The sequence below is a fragment of the Mixophyes fleayi genome, chromosome 4 (assembly GCF_038048845.1).
Source record: "Mixophyes fleayi isolate aMixFle1 chromosome 4, aMixFle1.hap1, whole genome shotgun sequence".
Classification (NCBI taxonomy): Eukaryota; Metazoa; Chordata; class Amphibia; order Anura; family Limnodynastidae; genus Mixophyes; species Mixophyes fleayi.
Window position 1 is genome coordinate 10683670 of NC_134405.1, and position 24007 is coordinate 10707676.

Below are 24007 nucleotides of genomic sequence, written 5' to 3' on the forward strand. Positions count from 1 at the left end.
AAACTGGTCTCAATTCCACTGCAGAGCTATCTGGACTGCGTTGTGTAGTGACCCCGGTACCCAATTTGGTACCAGGGCCACAATAAAAAAATAAAAACTGGTCTCAATTCCACTGCAGAGCTATCTGGACTGCGTTGTGTAGTGGCCCCGGTACCCAATTTGGTACCGGGGCCACAATAAAAAATTAAAAACTGGTCTCAATTCCACTGCACAGCTATCTGGACTGCGTAGTGTAGTGGCCCCGGTACCCAATTTGGTACCGGGGCCACAATAATAAAATAAAAACTGGTCTCAATTCCACTGCACAGCTATCTGGACTGCGTAGTGTAGTGGCCCCGGTACACAATTTGGTACCGGGCCACAATAAAAAAAACCTTAACTGGTCAGATTTTCACTCTACAGATGGCTGATCCTACATCCTCTGCAGCATATACAGGGTGTAGTTCTAACGCGTCAAAACCTCTTGTTTTTGACGATGACAGGTCATTTTAATTAATTTTGAATTTGGCCCCAACATTGAATGTAGTTTAATATCTGATACGCATCTATCTGTACTGCTTAGTGGAGTGGCCCCGGTACCCAATTTGGTACCGGGGCCACAATATAAAACCCTCAACTGGTCTGAATACCACTGCACAGATGGCGGACACCGGATGAACGTCTAACACCAACATAGCAGTTAAGGCCGCAGTTATTTTTTTTTGGAGCTACAAAAAAAAAATACGTAGCAATAGAAATGGCAGTTCCTCTTTGTTTGCAATACAGAAAGAAAGAAAGAAAGTAGTAATAGAAATAGCAGTTCCTCTTTTTGGGAACTACATATGCAATTAAAGTATTAAATAGAAGTGGCAGTTCCTCTTTTTGGGAACTACATATACAATTAAAGTATTAAATAGAAGTGGCAGTTCCTCTTTTTGGGAACTACATATACAATTAAAGTATTAAATAGAAGTGGCAGTTCCTATTTTTGGGAACTACATATACAATTAAAGTATTAAATAGAAGTGGCAGTTCCTCTTTTTGGGAACTCCATATACAATTAAAGTATTAAATAGAAGTGGCAGTTCCTCTTTTTGGGAACTACATTTACAATTAAAGTATTAAATAGAAGTGGCAGTTCCTCTTTTTGGGAACTCCATATACAATTAAAGTATTAAATAGAAGTGGCAGTTCCTCTTTTTGGGAACTACATATACAATTAAAGTATTAAATAGAAGTGGCAGTTCCTATTTTTGGGAACTACATATACAATTAAAGTATTAAATAGAAGTGGCAGTTCCTCTTTTTGGGAACTCCATATACAATTAAAGTATTAAATAGAAGTGGCAGTTCCTCTTTTTGGGAACTACATATACAATTAAAGTATTAAATAGAAGTGGCAGTTCCTATTTTTGGGAACTACATATACAATTAAAGTATTAAATAGAAGTGGCAGTTCCTCTTTTTGGGAACTACATATACAATTAAAGTATTAAATAGAAGTGGCAGTTCCTCTTTTTGGGAACTACATATAGAATGAAAATATTAAAAACTGTGGCTGAAGTGATTGGTTTGTTTGGGCCCCCACACAAACAAAGCTATTCATCTCTCCCTGTACAAACTAAACTGGCTCTACTGAGGCAAGATGTCATCCTCATCCTCATCCTCTGATTCCTGGCCCCCTTCAGTGTGTACTTCCTCATACTCACACATTATCAATTCGTCCCCACTGGACTCCACAACCACAGGTCCCTCTGTATTATCTTGAGGACACTGCTGGGCTTGATTGAGGAATTGATAATTCATTTTTATGAACATCATTTTTTCAACATTCTGAGGAAGCAACCTCCTTCGCCGCTCACTGACCAGGTTCCCCGCTGCACTAAAAACTCTTTCGGAGTAAACACTGGAGGGGGGACAACTCAGGTAAAATAGAGCCAGTTTGTACAGGGGCTTCCAAACTGCCTTTTTTTCCTGCCAGTAACAATATGGACTGTCTGACATGTCTATTTTTAATGGTGTCAGCAAAGTAATCCTCCACCATTTTATCAATTGTGACAGCATCAAATGCAGCGAGAGTAGACATTTCTGCAATGGTTGGCATGTCCTTCAGTCCGGACCAGATGTTCTCAGCATCCCTGCCAGAGGGTCTTTGAGGAAAACTGAGCTTTTTCCTCACAGCCACAGGTGTGGAAAAAACTGATGGAGGAGCTGGTGGCATGTCACGGTCCTCTTCAGAGGACAATTTCCTGACCAGCAGGTCTTTGCACCGCTGTAGACTTATGTCCGCTGGAAACAGAGACACAACATACGCTTTAAACCGAGGATCCAGCACGGTGGCCATAATGTATTCCTCTGACTTTAAAAGAGTGACCACCCTAGGATCTGGCAAAGCGTACGAAGGGCTTCATCAACAAGAGCTACATGCTTTGTTGAATCGCAATGGTTTACCAGCTCCTCCCTCACTTTCTCCAGCTGCTTCTGCAACAGCCTGATCAGGGGAATCACCTGACTCAAGATGGCAGTGTCGGAACTGACTTCTCGTGGGGCAAGTTCAAACGGCTGCAGAACCTTGCACAACACGGAAATCAGTCTCCAGTGCGCTTGACTCAGGCGCATCCCCACTCCATTTCCTATGTCGTAGGTGGCTGTATAGGCTTGAATGGTCTTTTGCTGCTCCTCCATCCTCTGCAGCATATAGAGTGTGGAGTTCCAGCGCGTCCCAACCTCTTGTTTGAGGTGATGGCAGGGCAGGTTCAGACTATTTTGATGTATCTCGAGTCTGCGGTAGGCACTGGCAGAATGCCTAAAGTGTCCAGCAATTTTGCGGGCCACCGTAAGCATCCCCTGCACACCCCTGTCACTCTTCAGGTAATGCCGCACCACCAAATTAACGGTGTGGGCAAAACATGGGGCGTGCTGGAAATTGCCCATATGTAATGCCCGCACAATGTTACTGGCATTGTCTGACACCACAAATCCCCAGGAGAGTCTAAGTTGGGTAAGCCACTGTGAGATGATTTCCCTCAGTTTCTCTAAGAGGTTGTCAGCATTGTGCCTCTTATTAAAACCTGTGATACACAATGTTGCCTGCCTTGGCAAGAGCAGCCGTTGTGGAGATGCTGCTACTGATGCAGCTGCTGCTGTTGCTGCGGAAGGCGATGCATCTACCCAGTGGGCTGTCACAGTCATATAGTCATTATTATTATTATTATTAATATTTATTTATAAGGCGCTACAAGGCATCCGCAGCGCCGTACAGAGACAAACAAAATCACAATACAATGGGAGACAGCACAGTACAGTAAACACAGCAACTCAGTACGCTCAATGCACAGCTAGAGCGGGCGGGGAAGGAGGAGGGAGGATCCGAAAATGACGGGGCCCAAGAAGGGGGGCGCGGAAGACAGGGAGACCCCCAGGGGGAGGAGGGAGCGAAAGTGGACGTGGGGTGGAGGACCTTTGAGGAGGAGGGCTAAGTAGCTGGAGAGCAGAGTTAGAAGTGGTGGAAACAGGAGGAGAGATGGCCCTGCTCAGAGGAGCGTACAATCTAAGGGGAGGGGTGGACAGACAGAGAGACGCGGGGGAGAGAGGGAGAGTAGGGGGACAGAGGCAGAAGATAAGGTAGGAAGTTAAGTGGGAGACAGAAAGGCCTTAAGAAAAAGGTAGGTTTTTAGGGCCCGTTTGAAGCTGGACAGATTAGGGGAAGTTCTGATGGAGGGAGGGAGCTTGTTCCAGTGGAGGGGGGCAGCGCGGGCGAAGTCTTGGATACGCGCGTGGGAGGAGGTTATAAGGGGGGAAGAGAGGCGACGGTCAGAGGCAGAACGGAGAGGGCGGGATGGAGCATGAATAGAGAGGAGGGTGGAGATGTAGGGCGCAGTGGAGTTGGCGAGGGCCTTGTAGGTGAGTGTGAGGAGCTTAAAGAGGATTCTGAAAGGGAATGGGAGCCAGTGAAGGGCTAGGTAGAGGGGGGAGACAAAAAAAGGAGCGGCGAGAGAGGAAAATAAGCCTAGCTGCAGCGTTAAGGACGGATCGAAGGGGATCGAGATGAGAGTGGGGGAGGCCAGTGAGGAGGAGGTTGCAGTAGTCCAGGCGGGAGATGATCAGAGAGTGGATAAGGCATTTGGTGGCATCTTGGGAGAGGAAGGGCCGGATGCGAGCGATGTTGCGCAGCTGGAAGCGGCAGGATTTAGCAAGAGAGAGGATGTGGGGGCCAAAGGAGAGAGAGGAGTCGAGGATGACACCAAGGCAGCGAAGTTGGGGGACAGGGGAGATAGAGGTGTTGTCGACAGTGATGGAGAGGTCAGAAGAGGATGGGGTATGAGAGGGAGGAAAAACTATGAGCTCAGTTTTGGCAAGGTTAAGTTTGAGGAATCGAGAGGACATCCAGGAGGAGATGGCAGAGAGGCAGGCGGACACCCTAGATAGGAGGGAGGGAGAGAGATCAGGAGAGGAGAGGTATAGTTGAGTGTCATCAGCATAAAGGTGGTAGCTGAAGCCGAAGGAGCTGATGAGTTCACCCAGGGAGGAGGTGTATAGAGAGAAGAGTAAGGGTCCCAGAACAGAGCCCTGAGGGACCCCGACTGGAAGGGTGGATGGGGGGGAGAGAGACCCAGAGGTGGTGACAGAGAAGGAACGGTGAGTAAGGTAAGAGGTGAACCAGGACAGGACTGGGCCGGAGAGGCCGAAAGACTGGAGGGTGTGAAGGAGGAGGGGGTGGTCAACGGTGTCAAAGGCTGCAGAGAGGTCAAGGAGGATGAGTAGGGAGAAGTGGCCCCTGGCTTTTGCAGAGAGGAGGTCATTGGTGACTTTAGCCAGGGCAGTTTCAGTGGAGTGGAGGGGGCGGAAACCAGACTGGAGAGGATCAAGGAGGGAGTATTCAGAAAGGTAGGAGGTGAGACGGCTGGAGACGAGCCTCTCAAGAATTTTGGAGGCAAAAGGGAGAAGAGATATGGGGCGATAGTTCGAGAGAGAAGTGGGGTCGAGATTAGGTTTCTTAAGAATGGGGGATACGAGAGCATGTTTGAAGGAGGAGGGGAAGATGCCAGTGGAGAGGGAGAGATTAAAGAGGTGAGCGAGGTGGGAGCAGGTGGTGGGGGAAAGGGAGCGAAGAAGGTGGGAGGGGATGGGATCCAGGGGGCAGGTAGTGGGGGGGGAGGATAAAATGAGAGAGTGGACTTCCTCGCCGGTGGTGGGACGGAAGGAGTGGAGGGGATGGTGGTTGGGGGGGGAGGACAGAAGAGTGGGAGGGGTGGAAGAGAGAGTGGAGGAGGAGATTTCAAGTCGGATGGCCTCGATTTTAGAGGAGAAGAAGGAGGCGAAATCAGAGGCAGTCAGGGAGGAGGGGGTGGGGGGAGGGGAGGGGGCCAGGAGAGTGCTGAAGGTGGCAAAGAGGCGGCGGGGGTTAGAGGACTGGGAAGAGATGAGGGATTTAAAGAAAGATTGTTTAGCGAGTGAGAGTGCAGAGCTGTAGGATGAAAGGATGAATTTAAAGTGGAGGAAGTCAGCCAGGGAGCGGGATTTTCTCCAGTGACGTTCGGCGGAACGGGAGCATTTTTGGAGGAAGCGGGTAAATTTGGAGTGCCAGGGTTGGGGTTTGGAGCAGCGGGGGTGGACGGAGTGGGCAGGGGCGACCGCGTCCAGAGCGGAGGTGAGGGTGTGATTGTAGAGGGAGACCGCCTGGTTGGGGCAGGCCTGGGAGGAAAGGGGAGAAAGGAGGGTATCGAGAGAGGAGGACAGAGAGGCAGGGTCAAGAGCATCGAGGTTGCGTATGGACAGAGTAGGTTTGGGCAGGGGGGGGGAGCAGGAGAAGAGGAGAGAGAGAAGGAGAGGAGATGGTGGTCGGATAGAGGAAAGGGAGAGATGGAGAAGTCGGAGAGATTACATAGGTAGGAGAAGACAAGATCAAGGGAGTGACCAAGGCAGTGGGTAGAGGAGGAGGTCCATTGGGTGAGACCAAGGGAGGAAGAGAGGGTGAGCAGTTTGCTGGAAGCAGGGTAGGTGGGGTTGTCGATGGGGATATTAAAGTCACCGAGAATGATCGAGGGGAGATCGGAGGAGAGGTAGTGAGGAAGCCAGCTAGCAAAGTTGTCAAGGAAGAGGGAGGTGGGGCCAGGGGGGCGGTAGATGACAGTGACGCGGAGATGGATGGGGTAGAAGAGGCGGATGGAGTGAGCTTCAAAAGAGGAGAAGGAGAGGGAGGGTTCAGGGGGAATGACACGAAAAGTACAGGTGGAGGAGAGGAGGAGGCCAACTCCACCGCCAGGGCGGGCACCAGGCCTGGCGGAGTGGGTGAAGGAGAGGCCACCATAGGAGAGGGCAGCGGGGGAAGTAGTATCAGAATCGGAGAGCCAGGTTTCAGTAACGGCAAGAAGGTTAAAGGAGTTGGATAGAAAGAGGTCGTGGATAGCAGTCAGCTTGTTGCGGACGGATCTGGCATTCCAGAGGGCACAGAAGAAAGGGGGAGAGGAGAGGGGGGAAATGGGGATGAGGTTAGCAAGATGAGCAGCGCGCAGGGGATGGCGGGGAGGAACGGGAGAGGTAGGGCGGGGGGAGAGTATGGGTATGGAGTGAGAGCGGGGAGGCATAGTAGGGAGAGAGAGTAACAGAACAGTGAGATAGTGGGGACAGTGAAAAACAGGTAAAAACAAAGGCAGGAAGACAATGAAAAGGTGGAAGATAATAACGAATTAGGGCGTGGAGGGCATGGAACAACAGTACAGTGAGATAATAAGGACAATGAAGACAGGTAAGAATGATAGCAGAACAGTAAGATAATAAGGACAGCGGATAACAGGTAAGAATAAGCAGGGAGACAATAGCAAGATGGAGGACAATAACCAATTAGGGCGTGGAAGGCAAAGAATAATAGAAGGAGAGGTAATAAGGACAATGGAAATAGGCAAGAATAATAACAGGTAAAACTAGTTGCTGGTAAATATAAAATCAGGAAAAACAAGATAAAGGCATATAAATAGTAGAATAATAACAGGTAAAAAGTAGAAACTTGTAAATGTACAATCAGGAAAAACAAAATAATGGCATATAAAATAATGTTTTATATGCAGTTGATGCAGTTAAGCCAGGGATTCAGCAGGAGAAGGGTTAACTGACAAGCCGGGTCGGTACACAGTAGATCAGTTGCTGCAGATAAGCCAGGGATTCAGCAGGAGAAGGGTTAATTGACAAGCCGGGTCGGTATACAGTAGATCAGTTGGTGCAGATAAGCCAGGGATTCAGCAGGAGAAGGGTTAATTGACAAGCCGGGTCGGTGCACAGTAGATCAGTTGATGCAGATAAGCCAGGGATTCAGCAGGAGAAGGGTTAATTGACAAGCCGGGTCGGTACACAGTAGATCAGTTGGTGCAGATAAGCCAGGGATTTAGCAGAAGAAGGGTTAACTGACAAGCCGGGTCGGTACACAGTAGATCAGTTGATGCAGATAAGCCAGGGATTCAGCAGGAGAAGGGTTAATTGACAAGCCGGGTCGGTACACAGTAGATCAGTTGGTGCAGATAAGCCAGGGATTCAGCAGGAGAAGGGTTAATTGACAAGCCGGGTCGGTACACAATAGATCAGTTGGTGCAGATAAGCCAGGGATTCAGCAGGAGAAGGGTTAATTGACAAGCCGGGTCGGTACACAGTAGATTAGTTGATGTAGATAAGCCAGGGATTCAGCAGGAGAAGGGTTAATTGATAAGCCGGGTCGGTACACAGTAGATCAGTTGATACAGATAAGCCAGGGACTCAGCAGGAGAAGGGTTAATTGATAAGCCGGGTCGGTACACAGTAGATCAGTTGATGTAGATAAGCCAGGGATTCAGCAGGAGAAGGGTTAACTGACAAGCCGGGTCGGTACACAATAGATCAGTTGGTGCAGATAAGCCAGGGACTCAGCAGGAGAAGGGCCAACTGACAAGCCGGGTCGGTACACAGTAGATCAGTTGATACAGATAAGCCAGGGACTCAGCAGGAGAAGGGTTAATTGACAAGCCGGGTCGGTACACAGTAGATCAGATGATGTAGATAAGCCAGGGATTCAGCAGGAGAAGGGTTAACTGAAAAGCCGGGTCGGTACACAGTAGATCAGCCGATGCAGACAAGCCAGGGATTCAGCAGGAGAAGGGTTAACTGACAAGCCGGGTCGGTACACAGTAGATCAGTTGATGCAGATAAGCCAGGGATTCGGCAGGAGAAGGGTTAATTGACAAGCCGGGTCGGTACACAGTAGATCAGTTGATGCAGATAAACCAGGGATTCAGCAGGAGAAGGGCCAACTGACAAGCCGGGTCGGTACACAGTAGGTCAGTTGATGCAGATAAGCCAGGGATAGATGGTATGGCCTTGTCTTTGGAGTGATGATGACACTCCTTTGTACCACCACAATAATTTCCCACTGTCTTCACAAGTTTTTAGATGTTTTATAATTGTGGACAGATAATTGTGTGGGAGGAAAGACACAGAGCTGATCTAACGTGCAGCCTTCTCCAACTGCCGCCCGCATGCCAAAGTCCTTCGTTTGCCCTGAACCACTTGTCCACATGTCGTGGTTAAGTGGACAGTGGGTACAACCGCATTTTTAAGAGCACTGAGGACACTTGTTCGTACTTCTCTGTACATCTTTGGTATCGCCTGCCTAGTGAAGTGGAATCTCGACGGGATTTGGTACCGGGGACACAATACCTCCATTAACTGTCTAAATCCCACTCCACTGATGGTGGACACCGGACGCACGTCTAACACCAACATTGCTGTTATTTACGCAGTTATCAGCTTTGCCATAGGATGACTAGTGTCATACTTGGTGCTCATGGCAAACAATTGATGGACGGTCAACTGTTTGGTGAAAGACGTAGCGTTCTTGCGACTTCCCCTCTGGGAAGATGACCGACTACCAGCAGCAACAGCAGCAGCGGCAGTAGTAGGCGTACCGCTGCAGGATTCCTCAGATGAATCCCGTATTGAAGAGGACTCAGTCTGGATGGTGACATGGCCTGCAGGACTAAATCTGATGGAGATTGTGGAGGAAGTTGACAAGGAGGGTGTTGGTGGTGCGTATCCAACAGGACCAAGGGATTTAGGTGTCCCTGGACTGATGACGGTCCTAGCCCTAATTCCTGAACTAACCACTGAACTATGAAGGTTATTCAGGTGACGTATAAGGGAGGATGTCCCTAGGTGGTCACGATCATTACCCCTGCTTATTTGAGCTTTACATAAGCTACATATGGCCAGACATTTGTTATCCGAATTGGGGTAAAATTAACTCCAGACAGAAGAGGTGCATTTCTTGGTCTTCTAACTAGGCATGACGATGGGCTTTTTCATCCCATGGACATCCACTTTTTCCCCCCCTGGTGCCTCATTTAAAATAACCACATCAGCATCCTCCTCATCAAGTTCCTCGACAACGCCAGCTACATCAATAGCTTCCTTGACACCTTGATTATCCAAATCTGGAGCGACACTGTGGGTCATCCTTCCAGCATATGCAGAGGGTGTGCTGCAAATGGTGGATGGAGTCACCTCTTCCCGTACAGTGATGGGAAGGTCAGGCTTCGCAACCACCAACACCCTTGGACTCGCCTTGGGGATTTGTGATGTCATCTGTTTAGAAGGCAGAGTTGTTTGCTGTGTTGTTGCTGACAGCATAACTCTTTTACATTTTTTGGAGGGGGGGAGGAGGAGGGCTTAGATCCTTGGGTGAAGCTGAACCACTAGTGCTGAACACGGGCCAGGGCCTAAGCCGTTCCTTGCCACTCCGTGTAGTAAAGGGCATATTGGCAAGTTTACGTTTCTCCTCAGATGTTTTCAATTTTCTTTTTTTACTAATTGTAGTGAACTTTTGCTTTTTGGATTTTAAATGCCCTCTACAAGGAGATTGGGCATCGGCCTTGGCAGACGACGTTGATGGCATTTCATTGTCTATGTCATGACTAGTGGCAGCAGCTTCAGCATTAGGAGGAAGTGGGTCTTGGTCTTTCCCTACTTTATCCCCCAAATTTTGGTACTCCATTATATGCAGCACACGTTGTATTACAGTTCTATTTTTTAAATACTGCAAGAACAGTGAACAATTTTTAATAGATTGCAGTATTAATGTTAATGGACTGCAATAATTTTTTTTAGACTTTTTAGAATATTTTTTTATATTTTTTTAAAAGGATTTTTGTCGAATTATAATTTTTTTGGAAGATTTTTTAATACTTTTAAAATAAAGATGCACTTAGCAAAACAAAGCACAGGACAAAAGCACCGTTGGACTCAGCAAGGACAGAGCACTGGACTGATACACCACTGGACTCAGCAAGGACAGAGCACTGGACTGATTCACCACTGGACTCAGCAAGGACACAGCACTGGACTGATGCACCACTGGACTCAGCAAGGACTTTTTTGATTTTTTTTTTATATTAATTTAAAAGGATTTTTGTAGAATTTTTCTTTTTTTTTCTTTTTATGGAAGAATTTTTAATACTTTTGAAATAAATATGAACTTAGCAGAACAAAGCACAGGACAAAACGCACCGCTGGACTCAGCAAGGACAGAGCACTGGACTGATGCACCACTGAACTCAGCAAGGACAGAGCACTGGACTGATGCACCACTGGACTCAGCAAGGACACAGCACTGGACTGATGCACCACTGGACTCAGCAAGGACACAGCACTGGACTGATGCACCACTGGACTCAGCAAGGACACAGCACTGGACTGATGCACCACTGGACTCAGCAAGGACTTTTTTGATTTTTTTTCATATTAATTTAAAAGGATTTTTGTAGAATTTTTCTTTTTTTTTCTTTTTATGGAAGACTTTTTAATACTTTTGAAAGAACAAAGCACAGGACAAAATGCACCACTGGACTCAGCAAGGACAGAGCACTGGATTGATGCACCACTGGCAGAGCTGGATTAAGGCTCTGGGGGGCCCGGGGCACTTTAGACAGGGGGGCCCCTATGATGTAACATGGTTATCATTTTAGACAAACACACAGGCAATGCTGTGTGCACTACTGTTAGGAGCACGCAGCTCTGCCTTCACAAGCAGTACAGGGTGAAGCAGGACATACCTTCCAACTGTCCTTGTAGTCGGACCCAATCCTGACTACGCAAGACAGTCACCCAAATTCAGGACTGCCCGACCAGATTCAGAACAGTTGGCAGACTGTCCTGCTCTCTTCTACCTGTTCTTGTCACTTTCTCCACCTGTGGCTGCTGGTGTCTTTAGCTCAGTTGCTGCTTGTCTGGATCTTGGAATGTTGGGGGCACTATTTGGAAAAAAAATGGGTACATGAAAATTAGAAAATTCCAACCAACCCCGATGTTAAATCAATAGTATTCCCTTTTAATATATAAACATATTTCGCTCTCTCGAAAAAGCGCCATCAATAAATTAAATGGCATTTATGTTTAAAATATATAACCATTTTCCACAATCATCCACGGCATTAAATAATTAATATTCACATTTAATAAACAGACCTAATTTTCCCCAAAAAGCCCCACAGTCATTTATGAGCTTCCAAACCACCCAGCATCAAATTTAAAGGTCCAATCACCCCATCTTAAATTGATAGCCCACACTATTAAATTAAATTGCCCCACCATCACTCCACAAATAAAATAGCACCCATTAAATAATTAGCATCCACCTGCAATCCAAGTTAAATTAAGAACCCCCCTTCCCTCCCACATTATATTAAGAACCCCCCTTCCCTCACACATTATATTAACTTACTACCCCCCTCACACACACACACACATTATATTAACATACTACCCCCCTCACACACACACATTATATTAACATACAACCCCCCTCACACACACATTATATTAACGTACTACCCCCACTAACTTTGTTTTATCTGCACGCTGTATGACCTTGTTTCTCTTCACAAATGGGACGGCACCTGTCACGTGGTGCAGGTCCCATGTGACACCAATAGCAGGCCACACATGGGGGAAGGGGGGGGGGTCGTAAGGATCTGCTGCCAATGATAGAAGGTAGCTGGCCCTGGAGGAGGGGCCAGCCACCAAGTAATAGAGACTTGGGCTGGCCCAAATTAGTCTTTTTCGTGTCTGGCCCGGGGGGCATATGCCCTCCTGCTCCCCAGCCTGCCCCTGAAATTAGCATTGATACCGCGTATTAAAAATACCATTGATACTGCACATTAAAAATACCATTGATACTGCACATTAAAAATACCATTGATACCGCACATTAAAAATACAATTAATACCGCACATTAAAACTACCATTGATACCGCATATTAAAAATACAATTGATACCGCACATTAAAAATACAATTGATACCGCACATTAAAACTACCATTGATACCGCACAATAAAAATACCATTGATACTGCACAATAAAAATACCATTGATACTGCACATTAAAAATACCATTGATACCGCACAATAAAAATACCATTGATACTGCACATTAAAAATACCATTGATACTGCACATTAAAAATACAATTGATACCGCACATTAAAACAAAAATACTGCACATTAAAAAAAAACTAAACATTGATAACATAACACCAATTTTGACAATATATACAGTATGTATGAGTGTATTTCTATATATATATATATATATATATATATATATGTGTACATATATATATATATATATATATAAATGATACAGTATATTTTGTGAAACATAGCTGAATTTTTTTTATATGTATATACACATTCAAGAAGACCCTTCATAGTGTTACTATTTTACTTGATCAAATATCCCAAATGTAGCCTATAGCAGCTAGAATGATTGATATATATATATATATATATATATATATATACACACACAAATATTATTCTAGCTGCTATAGGCTACATTTAACATTCACTCAAGTAATAATCAATGATGAGGGTCTTCTTGAATAAGTATATAGATATGATTGTTTTTTTTAATCTGTTTAAATATGTACATGGCCAGTAGAAGTGTGACACTTACCCAGTCACTTTCGTCACAGTTCTACTGCTGGGAGGAGCTGCTGCAGCTGCGCATGCTCAGCAGCTCCATTCTGGCTATTTTAAAATGTACAGCAGCAGCGGTGCTGCTGTACATCTATTAGATATTATTCTGTCGGGTGGAGGATGGTGCGCATGCACCCGACACAGCAAGAGACCACCCGCACAAACTAGAGAACAATCGGATCACCAAATGAGAGGTGAGGTGATCCGATCAGCGGGGGGCCCTCGGAGAGAGGGGGCCCGGGGCACGTGCCCCCTGTGCCCCCCCCTTAATCCGGCCATGACCACTGGACTCAGCAAGGACAGAGCACTGGACTGATGCACCACTGGACTCAGCAGGACAGAGCACAGCACAGGACAGCACGAGAAATAGCAGGACAGAGGACCACCTAACACACCCTCCCTCTTCCCTGATCAATGCCCGAGTGCAGATGGCGGCGGCAAGCGGGGAATTTAAAGGTTCCGAGTATCGCGAGATCCGACAGCGGGATTATGACTCAGAGCCTCGTTTTAAGTTTCGGAATCGGCGGGAATACCCGGACAGTGCTCGGATCTGACTCGGATCCGCAATGTTCGGGGGGGCTTGGATTCCAGGAATCCGAGTGCGCTCATCCTTACTTGAGATATGATGATTTTCTTGTTTATTTTATTTTGGTTATATATCATAGTCTGTCTATGTTCTCTCCTTACCCTGTGTTGTGTCATATTGGGGGCTTCCAGCACCCTGGGGGGACATCCCCTGTAACCCCATCATTAGACTGGTTGTCAGACTGTGACACATCATGTAGTGTATAATATATCATAGTCTGTCTATGTTCCCTCCTTACCCTGTGTTGTGTTATATTGGGGGCTTCCAGCACCCTGAGGGGAAATCCCCTCTAACCCCATCATTAGACTGGTTGTCAGACTGTGACACATCATGTAGTGTATAATATATCATAGTTTGTCTATGTTCCCTCCTTACCCTGTGTTGTGTCATATTAGGGGCTTCCAGCACCCTGAGGGGATATCCCCTCTAACCCCATCATTAGACTGGTTGTCAGACTGTGACACATCATGTAGTGTATAATATATCATAGTCTGTCTATGTTCCCTCCTTACCCTGTGACATTCTCGGAGTGTGATGAGTAAATTACTGCTGTTGTTTCTGCTTCTTCTGTACTAAATAATAAGACGCATCAATAAAACATTTATATCTTTCCTTTTATTCATGTCTCAGTCTCATGGGGGGTACAGGACAAGATGTGGGGGGTACAGGATAACATGGGGGGTACAGGACAAGATCTGGGGGGTACAGGACAAGATGTGGGGGGTTATGTAACGTGAAGTCAGTGTAATGTACACATTATATAACACACAACTACACATCATCCTACATCATACGTGTAACTATCTAGTAATATGTGTACTCTGCTTTTCTTACATTTAGTGATAAATAACATTCTTACTGCACCTGATATATATATATAAAGAAGGAGATGTCTCTCAGGTCACATACAGAGATGACGGTAACAAACCCGGTGTCACCTCCTCACGGTTTTTATTTGTAGGTGTTTGATGTATCCTATGAAAAGTATAAGATGCCAGCACTGAACTGACACAGAGGTCACGTCCTTTAGCGGAGGGGAATGGATATGGACCTCTCCACAAAGCGGACAACACCACGAAATGGTTGAAGCCACAGGCGTTGAAGAAGGTGCATGACATTATAGAGGATTTTGCCTTAGCAGTTTTTGTGTTATAAATGGTTGATAATCTGAGTTTTAAACTGTAGACCAGTTTATGGCAACTAATTATCAAGCTTCTACCTGCCACAGCGATAATAAATACTATCTCCCCATATTTATCAAAAAATATCTCTGGGGAAGCTAAGCTTTACACACACACATATATTAAGTCATAGTGAATGACAGGAATTAATACTAGTTAATGACAAGTGGGTTATCAAAGTCACAAACAAGCATTTGCTGCTCTTTCATTTGCTCCTTTGTTCAAAATATTTGGACGTCTGTTTTGACACTTAGGGACATATTCAATTAGGTCTGGAGATTGCGGTTATGCTCCGGAACGGCTGGTGAAGATACTACACAGTATCGCAACAACGCCGATTTCCCTTCGCTCTCCATAGGGATGCAAAGGGAAATCCGCATATTACCTTATATAAATCACAGCCGCCGCGCAACCATAACCTAATTGAATATGCCCCTTAGGATGGTAGTAAATGGGAAAAAAGTGGTAATGCAGAGATACCATATATCCCATTTCTTGTGACCTTATGCAACTGCCACAGTCAAAGTCTTTGCTGCTTATAGAAATACAGCAAAAGTAACAATGTTTTACCAAGTATTTATTATTATTATTATTATTATTATTATTATTATTATTATTATTATTTATTTATAGGGCGCCACTAGGTATCCGTAGCACCGTAGAGGGACAGACAGAAATACAGTACAGGGTGAGACATCACGGAACAGTTAACAAAAAGCACAGTAACTCGGAAGCTCAAAGTACAGCTAGATGACAGGCGAGAGCCCCAGCGGGGTAGCTAGAGGGGTAGAAGGGCCTCACGGAAAAGAAAAGGAGCTGGAGAGCAGAGTTAAGGTGGTGGAGAACAGGAGGAGAGGAGGCCCTGCTCGAAGGAGCGTACAATCTAAGGAGAGGGTAGGACGGACAGAGACGCAAGGGTAGGAGGAGGAAAGGGGGAGAGTGGAGGCAAAGACGGAGGGGAGGGGGGGAGAGGAGAGCGACGAGGAGGGAGGTAGGTGGGAGACAGGAAGGAGGGCAGTTAAGTGGGGGACTGGAAGGCTATAAGGAAGAGGTAAGTTTTTAAGGCCCGTTTGAAGCTGGACAAGTTGGGTGAAGTTCTGATGGAGCGGGGGAGCTGGTTCCAGTGGAGGGGGGCAGCACGGGAGAAGTCTTGGATGCGAGCGTGGGAGGAGGTGACCAGGGGGGAAGAGAGGCGATGGTCATTGGCCGAACGCAGAGGGCGGGATGGAGCATGGATGGAGATGAGGCTGGAGATGTAGGGAGCGGTGGAGTTGGAGAGGGCCTTGAAGGTAAGTGTAAGGAGCTTGAACACGATTCTGTAGGGGAAGGGGAGCCAGTGAAGGGATTGGTAGAGGGGGAGACAGAGGAGGAGCGGCGAGAAAGGAAAATAAGCCGAGCGGCAACATTGAGAATGGAGCGAAGGGGGGCGAGATGAGAGCGGGGGATGCCAGAAAGGAGGAGGTTGCAGTAGTCTAAGCGGGAGATGATAAGAGAGTGGACAAGAGCTTTAGTGGCATCTTGGGAGAGGAAGGGCCGAATGCGCGCGATGTTGCGCAGCTGAAGCGGCAAGATTTTGCAAGTGAGAGAATGTGAGGGCCAAAGGAGAAAGAGGAGTCGAGGATGACACCGAGGCAGCGAAGTTGAGGAACAGGGGAAAGAGAGGAGTTGAGTACAGTGATAGAGAGGTCGGAAGGGCAGGGGGAATGAGCGGGAGGAAAGACAATTAGTTCGGTTTTCGCAAGATTAAGTTTGAGAAATTTAGAGGACATCCAGGAAGAGATGGCAGAGAGGCAGTCGGAGATCCTGGAGAGGAGGGAGGGAGAGAGATCAGGAGAGGAAAGGTAGAGTTGGGTGTCATCCGCATAAAGGTGGTACTTGAGACCAATGGAGCTGATGAGTTTGCCCAGGGAAGAGGTGTAAAGAGAGAACAGTAGGGGTCCGAGAACAGAGCCTTGGGGGACCCCTACTGGAAGGGAGGAGGGGGGGAGAGAGATCCAGAGGTGGTGACAGAGAAGGAACGGTCAGCAAGGTAAGAGGTGAACCAGGACAGGACGGAGCCAGAGAGGCCAAAGGATTGAAGGGTGTGGAGCAGGAGTGGGTGGTCAACGGTGTCAAAGGCCGCTGAGAGATCCAAGAGAATGAGAACGGAGAAGTGGCCCCTGGCCTTAGCAGAGAGGAGATCATTGGAGACTGTGGCCAGGGCAGTTTCGGTGGAGTGGAGAGGGCGGAAGCCAGATTGGAGAGGGTCAAGGAGGAAGTGCTCAGAGAGGAAGGTGGAGAGGCAGCTGCAGACGAGTCTCTCAAGTATTTTGGAGGCAAAGGGGAGAAGAGAGATGGGGCGATAGTTGGAGAGAGAGGTGGGGTCAAGATTAGGTTTCTTGAGAATGGGGGAAACAAGAGCGTGTTTGAAGGAGGAGGGGAAGATACCGGTGGAGAGGGACAGATTAAAGAGGTGGGCGAGGTGGGAGCAGGTGGTGGGGGAGAGAGAGCGGAGGGGGTGGGAGGGGATGGGGTCAAGGGGACAGGTAGACTGGGGGGAGGATGAAATGAGAGAGGGGACTTCTTCCCCCGTATTGGGGCTGAAAGAATAGAGGGATTGGTGGCTGGGGGGAGAGGGAGGAAGAGTGGGGGGGGCAGGCGAGGGAGGGGAGGAGGAGAATTCAAGACGAATGGCTCGATTTTAGAGGAGAAGAAGGAGGCAAAGTCAGCGGCGGTAAGGGAGGAGGGTAGAGGAGGGGGAGGAGGGGACAGGAGGGTGTTGAAGGTGGCGAAGAGGCGGCGGGGGTTGGAGGACTGGGAGGAGATGAGGGATTTAAATTAGGATTGTTTGGCGAGAGAGAGGGCGGAGCTGTAGGAAGATAGGATGAACTTAAAATGGAGAAAATCAGCCAGGGAGCGGGATTTTCTCCAGTGTCGCTTAGCCGTTCGGGAGCATTTTTGGAGGAAGCGGGTGAATTTGGAGTGCCAGGGTTGGGGTTTGGAGCAACGGGGGTTGACAGAAAGGGCCGGGGCGACGGCGTCGAGAGCAGAGGTGAGCGTAAGGTTGTAGAGGGAGACCGCCAGGTTGGGGCAGGCCTGGGAAGTATAAGACTGAACATCAGGACAATTTACAAAATGAGAATATAGCAAATTGCCTACAGCTCTATAATTGTGGTAGTGAAAAGATAATTCAAACAATGCTGTAGGGCAATGTGAATCACAGATTCAAACCAGCCAATCAGAGTGAATCAACTATTCGTTGGTCTCAAGAACATGGGGAAAAATTTAACACAATTCGCAAACTTAGAGTCTGGATTTGGACGAATAAAAAAATACTGGAGGATTCATAAATTTCTACTTGAAGGAACTCTACCTGGCTCGGATAGGCATACATGCCGACTTTCTTGGAATGTCTGTACCGGGTTCCAAAGAAAGTCTGCAATGCTCCAGGAAGAGCAGGAGAAGCAGGAGGGATTCAGGTGGGCAGAGTACATTTGCCTGCAGTTTATATACTTGTTGTACTGCTATATATAAAACCATAGCTGTTCTATAATTATAAGAAGTTCTATAGTTTCACTGATCATGGTACTGTGTGTACAGGAGAAAAAGGAGGAGGAAAACATTCTAATACAGAATCTCTGAAAAGTCAATAGTTGTGTTATATTCAGATGAAGGAAAAAACTGTTCACAGTATATTGCACCTGAGACCAGTTAGCAACTAATACTCATCAGTAGGTTTGATTTTGTTCTTTTCAAATGAGTTACTGTCATGATTTTCTCTCATTCAGATATTATGTTGTATAAAAGATATCCCCTAAGTCAGGGTCTCACCTGTCACATTGAGGAGTGTCCCAGTGCCGTGTCCTGATATATATCCACCATGCTGGAAAGTAACTTCACAGTAATACGTCCCAGTGTCTGAGACATGTACTCTGTGCAAGGTGATACCGGCTGATCTGTTATTAATGAATTCATCTTGTACCACTCTGGAGATTCTGCATGTGAAATCCTTATTACTATCAGAGACCTCAGGTCCTGTCTTCACCTTATGTCTGTACCACTTGTAGTCACCGATTGTTATATCCTCTGCACCACTGATGCTGTAGTTACACTGTAAGGTGACCGAGCTGCCCTCTGGGGTGACTATTTCAGGGATCTGGGATACGTGGATTGTCTGGGATTTAAATCCTGATAAATAGAGAGTGAAATAAGGATTAATCAGCAACATAATATCAGTTATACATACAGGTCATCTGTAGGTTTTACAATAAGGTAAATTCTATAATCCCCATATGATCATAGGGTCACACACACTAGGTTATTACATGAAGAATGTTTCTTTCTTACATACCAATAATCATCAGATGTACCCTGCAGCTTTATAGACAGAAGCTGTGCTCCATACAGTACTGAGCCTCAGTTCTCACCTTGCAGGGTCCCCAGGATCAGCAGTATTTGCACACCTCCCACCCTGTCACTGTGATATGGTGACTGTGCACTGACTGCACCAGGGTGCACTCTCCTCAATTCTCACCTTGTAGGGTCCCCAGGATCAGCAGTATTTGCACACCTCCCATCCTGTCACTGTGATATGGTGACTGTGCACTGACTGCACCAGGGTGCACTCCCCTCAGGAAGTGATGCTTTAGCTGCGGGAGACGGTCAGTGAAGAGTAAGTTTAAGAGTAATATGTGACAGTCCGGACACAGAGAGATGTTTTACTAAAAAGGACAGAATTCTGCTTTATATGGAAACCAAAAAAATTATAAATAATAAATAGCAAAATCTTGCTACATATAAAGAAACTCAATAAACTCATAATCATCTATTCTTATTTTGAATAGCTACTTCAAATTACAGTCCTTCAAATTCTAAATTCTATAAAATAGAGTGTCGCAGTATTATATCTACTAATTTAAATAACAAAAAGTTAAGTAAATATCATAATTATAAAATATTCTATCACACTCTACTATATTTTCCTATATAAGACAAATGTTACTACCAGATCTGTTCTGTCACCAAAGTGATAACTATTTAATTACTATTTGCAAATATATATATATATATATATATATATAATAAATAATATATATAAATAATATAATAATATATATGAATATATATATATATATATATATATATATATATATATATATATATAAAATATATAATAATAATATAAATAAATAATATATATAAAAATATATGGTATATAATAAAAGACATACATTTTATTGAATGAATCATGAAAATAATTTTCTCACATAATACACCCAATGATGTAATTTATATAAATAAAAGAGTAAAAGCGATATCACTGTAATAATAACAGATTGTAATAAAATCAGCTCTGACACCTGTTGATTGAAAATAATTTACTATGGTGTCAACAGGCGTCTGCCTGATATTTATTGTACGGATTCAGGTATCGGAAAGATTGAATAGTTTGTTCATAAATTGTGTCTCTAAATTAGCAATGTAATGCTTTCAGTAATGCGATTTCATGAGGGTTTAATACCTTTTTTGAAAGTTTAAATATTAATTTTTGGCTTATCCTTATCTTTAATTATTTGCAGGATTTTTTCAACCTCTTCAACATCCTCTAGTTTTAAATTCCTTCTTCTCTTTGATGACTTTTGTGCTAATAACTGAAACCAATTTATGCCTGGTTCTAGATAATACAAAATGATACAAAAATAATAATATAATACACATTATAGAAAGATGTGGGGGATATAAACGGGATTAGAATAATTGCAACGGAACAAATAAAATGCACAATGAGAGGAATTAATCATTATAGTACTCTATGTAGGAAAGAGGCCTTTTGGCTATTTCCACAAGGCCTAAATGAATTCATTGAATACATTTTAGAAAGTCCTGATTAATCTTAGCATAGACTGAGCTGTATTGTACATTAGACCAAGCTGTGGCTCAGTTGGTTAACGGATAGTATTATTATGATGAGGTGGTCCATTTGATCACTCTTTCCTGTGTCTAGAAAATATGGTTATGGTATTTTCAAAAAATTCTGAATATGGTATTTTTATTATAGATTCTGATCGTATTCTTATTAAGGGGTGGAATCAGTATATATAGTCTGTGCATGTTCTAAGCCAGTGTTGGCTAACCTGTGACACGCCAGGTGTTGTGAAACTACAAGTCCCAGCATGCTTTGCCAATATATAGCAGCTTATTGCTGGAAAAGTATGCTGGGACTTGTAGTTTCACAACACCTGCGTGTCACAGGTTAGCCAACACTGTTCTAAGCTATAGTCCTGTAGAGAGTCTATGTTCAAATGGAGCTCAATTGGAAACAACTGAGTAAAGACACACTAATTAAACACATGTGGCTGTTTGTATGATTATTGGGGGTTAGATGCTGATAATTCCTTTTTGTATTTTTGGGAATATTTTAATATTTAATTTCTTTTGCCATTCAATAATTAGTTTGATTTTCAAGACAGTGTATATTGTTTGCTTTATGAATTTGGTTTATAATTATTTTGAATACACCTCTACTAATTAGGCAAATGTTGTTCTGCTTGCACTTCTTTGCCTTAAATATGGAAGATTCTATAGTTGCTTCAGACCTCTGATGAAATTGCTAACATTTGGGATAAATGCACAAGGGAAGGGCAGCATGGTGGCTTAGTGGTTAGCACTTCTGCCTTACAGCACTTGGGTCATGAGTTCGATTCCCGACCATGGCCTTCTGTGTGGCTCTTGTATGTTCTCTCAGTGTTAGCGTGGACTAGACCTCCCAAGTGACTGGGATAATAATACATTGATTCACCACAGATGTCTACATCACCTTGTACCTTGATTATTACCATCATCGGACCATGAGTATGAGAACATTCACCTCGGTATAACGGGACTATCTTCTTGAGTTTTATATTACATCGCTGTGGTGGTGGTGGTAATTTATAATTTTGAGTCACATGTTATGAACTCGATATTTAATCGTCCCGTTACCTGAATCCATATAATAAATAACAGTTAGATGGCTGGTAACACCATACTATACGAGTTTGAATCAATAGGTGTTGGAGGTGGTACTATTACAACCTGATGTTATTATTATATTCCACTTTTTCTCTTTTACTTATATAAATTAGATCATTGGGTGTATTATGGATAGAATTGTATGTTTTTATGATTATTATGCCTGTATAGTTTTTTATTATATATATTTTTTTCCATATGCTAATATTTGGATGGCTTTTAAGAGGTTTATCTGATAGAATATATGTCCTTCTCTTTTTAATTTTTTAAGTTATAATGGTTACTACACTGTAAATTCACTATTAGAAGCAGCTTTATTCTTTGAGATTTTCCATCCTTTTCTTATTTCTGTTTTAAGTATATATTTTGTATGCATGTGTGAATATATATGTTGTTTTGTATGCATGTATGAATATATATGTGTTTTTCATCATCATCATCATCATCACCATTTATTTATATAGCGCCACTGATTCCGCAGCGCTGTACAGAGAACTCATTCACATCAGTCTCTGCCCCATTGGAGCTTACAGTCTAAATTCCCTAACACACACACACACACACACACACACACACAGACTAGGGTCAGTTTTGATAGCTGCCAATTAACCTACCAGTATGTTTTGGAAAGTGGGAGGAAACCGGAGCACCCAGAGAAAGCCCACGCAAACACGGGGAGAACATACAAACTCACACAGATAAGGCCATGATCGGGAATTGAACTCATGACCCCAGCACTGTGAGGCAGAAGTGCTAACTGCTAAGCCACCGTGCTGCCCCATTTTTTATGCATGTATGAATATATATGTGCTATTGTATGCATGTGGGACCACCTAATTTTCAGCTGTATCCAATGTTTATAAATGGAATATATTATGCTTTTTTGTTTTTTTCTGTTTGTGAGCTCTGATTTTTGGGCCATTGATCCATCACTGTATTCCAGAATAGAAAGTTATCATTGAAGTTTATCACTCTATTTGTTATACCAGTTATACCTATTGTTTTCTGTTCTGGATCCCTCAGATCATTCACTGACACTAAGAAAAAAATCTTCTTACACACAAATTATAACATGTAGATTTGGTGAGTGTATTAATTTAAACACAATCGGTTTCACTTGTTTATCAGTGGTCTATACACTCTATACTATTCTTTATGTCTTGTAGGTCCTTCTACCCCAGAATCTATGCCATACTGTACAATACATGCACCATTTAAAATACAAATCCCCCTGTACCTTTTTACATTCTATGTAGTTATTTATTAATTTATGTTATTTATTTATTTATTTATTATTATTTTTATACAAATACACAATACTCATATATTCATACAGAATACAAGGTGTTTTATCCACACTGAGCAAACTTTAGTAATGATACAGTTTTTGCTATGACTGACATCTCAATTGGCTTCTCATGAGAACGAAAAACGTTGATACAGCTAAAACCTCACTAACCTCTGACATTCTTAATGAGACTTCTCGAAACAGAGGTTCCAGGACCAGACTGACCAATATCTCTCCAAGCCTCAGCCCTGAAAAGAGAAGTGGGATTTAGCCTTGTAACTATATGGTGAGAGCTTAACAGAAAATAGATTCTATTTACTTAGTAAGTTATTCAATGTCAGTAACGAAGAAAACATGATTCCCTTGTTTCAAAATTCTTCAATAAAACGTTTATTAAAACAGAAAAGAAAGTTATGTCTGTTTGTGTTGGTTACTAGGAGTATCGCCCTCTTGTACCTATAATAATAAGTAACCCCAGGTAACTGATACACAGCTATGGCTTAGACAACAGGCTGGGGTTCCTTTGGAGACACCAAAGTGTCATGTTTGTATTTTCATACCATTGCTCAAACCCTGACATCCTATGTCTAGTGACACACGATGGCCACAAATGCAACTTGGTGTTTGTCTGTACATAGCAGGCAGTGTGTATGCTGAAATCCTGGTACACAATGTTATCTCAGTGTCATACTACCTGTTATGTGCAGGAAATAGAGTGTGAGACACGGGAGCTAAGTCTAGTTTTTCATTCAGTTTACTATATAGATCTTTATGAATATACTGTACAACCTCAGTGTCTCCTAAATGTGTCTCTTTAAATTCAGCATAATTGCAGCATCTTGTTTAGTATAAGACTTTGGAGTTGCAAATAGATCTGTAGGTCCCCACTGTGTTGTTTTATTGTAGTTTCAGTCTCAAATTCCCCACAAGTTGTGGACCGCCACAAGTCAGCATTGCTGAGCCATAGTCTGCTAAATATCAATA